Here is a 6000-nt window from a genome sequence, read left to right on the forward strand (position 1 = left end):
AGCAGAAATGGTGATTCTTCTGCAACTCGACTTTCACAGCTCTGTAATCTCCCCCAAACTCTCCGTCCCTTCCTTGCATATCCCTTCACTATTTATACATCTCTGCAGTAAGAACATCACCGTAATAACTCCATTCTAATCCTCATTAACGCTGCCAACCACAGGAATATTTTCTTTCCTTTTTCTTCTCCTGCGCGTACCTGTTGTAGTCATCCTCTGTTTAAACACTCTTCCACACATCCCAACATGCGTCAAACACGCTCAGGACATGAAATCTTCCCAAACATACCCAGAAATCCCGAGAATAATATAAGCTTCCCTGTTTCTTCTTATCGTAAGAAAATCCTTCTTTTTTTTCGATCCAGAGGAAATTACCAGTCCTGTTTTTGGTTAACATGCCCAAATCAAGCTAAAACTTCGATTGAATCTCACCAGAAGCTCTCCAAACCAAATCCATAAGATCCCGTATAATATTTTTTTTCCGTGAACCTCTGTTTACCTAAACTCAATGATTTAGCCAATTCTGGACCAATAAAACACCCACATCATCTTTATTTATCCATAACATGCCTATCCCTTGAAAATCAACGGTTGAATCTCTATAAATCCCGTCCAAAACTTCAACCCTAATTCTGCTAGTGAAGACACGTTTTCCCGCCAATTCTTGAATTTGAAAGGTAGAAGAAAGTGCCCCTTATTCACGACAGGGGTGCGAATAGCAGGTGGTACTCCGGGGGTGCAAATAGCAGGTAGTGTGACCCTTAGTAATTGGGTGCTGAGGATGAATTTGGGCTATGCATAAACCTGGGTGCCCCGTAGCAAAATCTGGGGTCCGTATAGCAAATGTCCTCCGGGGTCCAAATAGCACTTTTTGAGCAACTTTTTCCACACAAGTGTATTTCTCTAAAAACACCTACACAAACATAACAACACCATAATAAGTACGAAATCGAGTACCAACAATACAGAACATTAAGGACAAATTAAACACAAAAATGTGTCTATCATAAGCCATTCAACGATGTTTTGATCTTCTCGAATAAGGTGTCCTTCGTCATTTGGAGGATCGCCTTTTTCAGCTCCAACTCTTTGGACAGCCTTTCGACCTCTGCTTCTTGTTGTTTGACTACGTCCGCATAAGGACCTTCGGTCACCTTGGCCTGCAACTTTTGGATCTCAGAGAAACCCTAACGCCCAGTTCCTCGTGGAATCAGTCACCTACCCGTACGTACCTACTTTGAATAATAACGATTTCTAGTCACTATTCATGAGGTATCAGACGCTACTACAGTGATATTCGAAGAGAAGAACAATATTTCTACAGATTCATGGAAGGCATACCTATGGCTAGGATTTTCCCCAAAACAAGAAAACAAATTGAAAGAGAACCGCTCGAGTACATAGCTGGAATATGCCTGCCCACTTTATTGCTACCGCGCTAACGCTAACACCAGGACGTGAGAAAAAGATACGAGATAAAAAGGAGAGCCAACCCCTTTCATACGCATAACACTTTTGGAATTTGAATAAGGAAATGATTTCCTATTTGATCTACGTATGGAAAGAGGCAACTGGGCCCGCAAGAACAAGTCCACGCCACGCCAAGACAGCGCTGTGCCAAGCCAACACCGTTCCAAGCCAACAGTCTGCGCCATGCCCAGCCAACAGTCTGCACCATACCAAATCCAAGCCAGCGCCCATTCCAAGCCGATCCAGCGCTAACATCTTGCATCTTTCCAGCGCCAACATCTTGCATCCTTCTAGCGCTAACATCTTGCATCTTTCCAGCTCCAGCATCTTGCATCCTTCCAGCGTCGCCTTTTGAATGCCCAGTAGAAGGGGATCAACAATCTAATTTCATCACACGTAAAGATCAGGAACGAATTCTCCAATATCGAAGCAAAGAAAATCAGCAACCCCCCTGAGTTCACAAAGACTATCTTCCTGTCAGGAGCTGCATGATTTCCGGGGACTTCGCCCACAAAATCGTGCAGTCTATGATGAAACACTTATGTGAGATTCTGTAGGCGCAGCGTCAAGACATATTCACATCCCTCAACCGCACTGCATCAGGGAAGAAATTCCAACTAGAGAAGCCGTTACCAAACCCCAACCTCTTCTGGAAAGCACGATTGATAGATGGAACTGGGGAATCCTAACCATTGTTCTCTTGAAGGGTGTACAGTTTGACATCACACTGATTAACATAGCTGCTCCGCTTCAACGTTCGCTCCAACAGCCGCTCCGCTTCAACGCTCTCTCAAGCAGCCGCTCCACTTCAGCGTTCTCTTCATAACATACTCCAGAATCTGAAGCTGAAGCTTCAGCGTTTGGCTCCTTAAGTTTCAACATCCTTTCCAAGAGTCGAAGCTGCTTCAACGCCGTTTCTTCCTGCAAAGGGTCGTACTACCACGCTCCCCATGTCAAGGATCATGATCACATCCAGCCAACCTTTGTAGTCATGACCTCCTTTTGATCCATCTTGCCAAAACTCGTGATCATGGACAGTTCGCTCGCTTACACGTCCAACCAATCCTTTTAATTCCATTGGTACCCATACAATTCTAGCAAACCTACTTTGTTACCATGACAATGTAGTCTCTTCTGATTACATCTGCTACCAAGAACTGTTGTCGCTCATTTGTTGATACCATCCAGAGCTTCACCACAGTAGTAATCACTACAAAAGTAACCTGTACTCCTTCATATTTTAAGTTCCACGTGGAAGAAGTAACAAAATCACCAGTACGAACGCACGATGGTGATGTCTTTATCATGGTCAACCCACTGACCATACAAGATGGAAACATGTAAACCATACTTGGGGACTGAGGATATACACGGAATCCCTTCACTGTCAAAGCTCAGAAGACACGTTCAAAAAAAAGGTCATAGCCACAACAAGGTCATCTACTCTTCAAGGGTGCAGCGCAACAAAATCATCACCTATCTGTCCATAGGACGCCTTCAACACTTTACAAGGCCGCGGAGGATCCCAAGCCTGCTCACAGGAAAACAATTTCAGAAACCGAAGAAAAATGCGACCGGGGACTGCACATTGCAGTCCATCCCGACGACCATCAAAGACTCATGAGATAACCCCAGAGACGCGGCTGAAACATTTTCTTGAAGAAACATAGGGAGCCATGATAAACAACACAACTCTCTCATTCCTACCACTTCACTATCCAGGATATTTCATAATGTGATATTATGATCACCCCAACATCACATCCAGAAGAGTACGATAAGCTTATATCAAATCTCGTGGACGTGGATTCAAGGTGATGCAATGAAAGTAGGCTACACATGGGGACTACCAACATGGGACGCTTTCACTCCCCTCAACCAGGTTATTTTTGATTTCAACATCATCACTGTCGAAGTTTTACGAGCCGCAGGAATTTCTCAACATGAAGCCGTACATGTGCACCGATGACTCCAAATGCACGCCACAAAGATACATTCACATATTCAGACAAGCCATCGGATCAAACAGAAGCATAAATGGGGACTGCTCACCACATCCCATTCCACACGATAGTCCAAGATTAGGAAGATGGTTCAAAGGATTCCACTTGGAACCAAGTCCTTGAAGACTTGATAGTAGCACATCGCCAACAAAATGTCTCCCAACTCATCTATTTCATCCAGTGTCTCCGGAAGATTTCGACCAATACAAGCATCCACAACATATTGTCATTGCGATCAGAGGTCCATGCACTGAACAACCTAAAATCAAGGATGGACCGAAAAGGAAACCACATCCATCCGTCCCAAGAATGCAATGGAGTTTGATAAATTTTGGAATCCACTGGAGAGACACTGCAGATGAAAGCACGGATCCGGACGAGCAACAGAAAACAGAAGAAGGTCAATATCTCTTTTCATGCGGATGGAGTTTCTAGAGTTTGAACAAAATAAAGATTCCTTCTTGCTCCATGAAACAGATGACTGGGCGCGACTATGCCACCTCGGGCCCGCAACATCCCTCCTGAGTTCTTCCTGAATTTTACTGTCGAGCTGTTTTCACCTCCCGAACGAGCTCAAATCCTAAATATTCTCGCGCGGGGAGATAGGAAATTCTTTTTCGTTCAGAATGGAGGGTCGGACCGTCAAAATCCGAGTTTGTACGAGAATTTTACAGCGATTCTAGTAAGGGGCGCTAATTAGGGTTGTAGCATGCTAAAAACTGAAGCAAGTTTTTACTTTATCGAAGCCAGTCGTCACCTTCCCAGGGAACTGAAGCAAGTTGTTACCTTCCCGAAGCCTGTCGTCACCTTCTCAGGGAACTGAAGCAAGTTGTTATCTTCCCGAAGCCAGTCGTCACCTTCCCAGGGAACTGAAGCAAGTTGTTATTGTTGTAGTGTTGAAAGTGGTAGTAAACGTTCGTTGCTCGGACTTGTAAAGATTTAAAAAAAAAAATATATACAAAAATTATTAACACTGGTGCGAGATACTGGGGCTTAGGATTCGACCAAATTCATTTCTTAAATGGTTCAGATATTAATTCTAGGAAATTATAATTCAAAACAAAATGAATATTAACTCTATTCTTTGCCAAAGTAGATTTTATAAAATACTACTTGTATTTCTTAAGCATGGCATATAAAAAATCCCTAGGACTAAGCATAAACCATCAAATGAAATCACAAATAATTAATTAAAATCTTAATTCAATTAAAATTGGTGCAAAAAGTAAATAAAGAATTAAATAAAATTACCACATGGATGAATTAAGGCTTCCTCCGTCGCCCCAGTGTTGGGGTTTAGATCCTCATATTAATCATAATCTCAAAATACATGTATAAAGCTCAAAAGTTGATTAAAGGGAGTAAAACAATTGAACAGAAAAATTGCAAAAGAAATAACTGTTGCAAAGGCGTTGTTCAACTGTTACAAGAAGAACGATACAAATGTTATGCTGTTGCAATACCCAAACTACGACCCACACTACGACCCACTGCTCTGCGTCGTAAACACTGTTGGAGAAAGACTGTCTATGCAAGTCCGTTCTTCGTGTTCTTGGCCTTCATCAGTGGCAGCAGCAGCAGAAACTCAACTCGTGATTTCTGCTTCCTGCGCTCTCCTATTTTCTCCCCACTCTCGACCCCTCTTCCCAATGACTGATACTTGTATTTATAGTGTTTTGGAGCAAGAAATCCGACCATTGATTGCGTATATTTTCTCTTTAATTCGATTATTTTTTGCTGCCCAAAAATGAGAATACTTACCATTTATAAAATTTCCACACGTTAACTCGCTCCCAAAACACTCCAAATTAGTTTCTTCATGCCTCAGAAGCTTTCCCGCACCTCCACATCACTCCATGCACATCAGAAACACACTTGAGCTCGTGTTTAGTGTGTGTTGCTCTGTTTGAGTTTGGTGAATCGAACCGAGAATTCCATCCTGAATTGATCGATTATGACACCCATACTGTGTTCCTTAAGCTATATCACATCTTCCTACCAAGTTTGAGCCATTGAATCGAACCACAACACCTTCATTTTGTCGATTGAAATTCTGCCAGTTGATGAACCAATTTTCCCGCCAATTTTAGTTTTTCAAATCGTGAAGAAGGTGTCCCCTTAGCAAACAGTGGTGTCCCCTTAGTAATTAGGTTACCCTTTATCCAAAAGCGAGAGTCCGAATAACACTTGTCCTCCGGGTGCCAAAATCAACTTTTCGAGCCGAATTTTCCAAAAATGTTTATTTCCTAAAAATACATAAAAACACAATATTAGTACAAAAATAGAGTTCCAACAATACGGACATTGAGGACAAATTAGACACAAAAATGTGTCTATCAAATACCCCCAAACTTATTATTTGTTAGTCCTCGAGCAAAACTAAAAAATAAAACCGAGTTAATCTCGGGTGGGTTTAACAGAGGTGTACCCACAAAAACCATGAATTCTAATTGGTCACAAGTATCCAAAGAGCTATGAGGACATACATATTCTCAACCTATCTCCAAGTAACTAGAATGCCAGAGAA

The sequence above is a fragment of the Papaver somniferum genome, chromosome 5, assembly GCF_003573695.1.
Source record: "Papaver somniferum cultivar HN1 chromosome 5, ASM357369v1, whole genome shotgun sequence".
NCBI classification, from domain to species: Eukaryota; Viridiplantae; Streptophyta; class Magnoliopsida; order Ranunculales; family Papaveraceae; genus Papaver; species Papaver somniferum.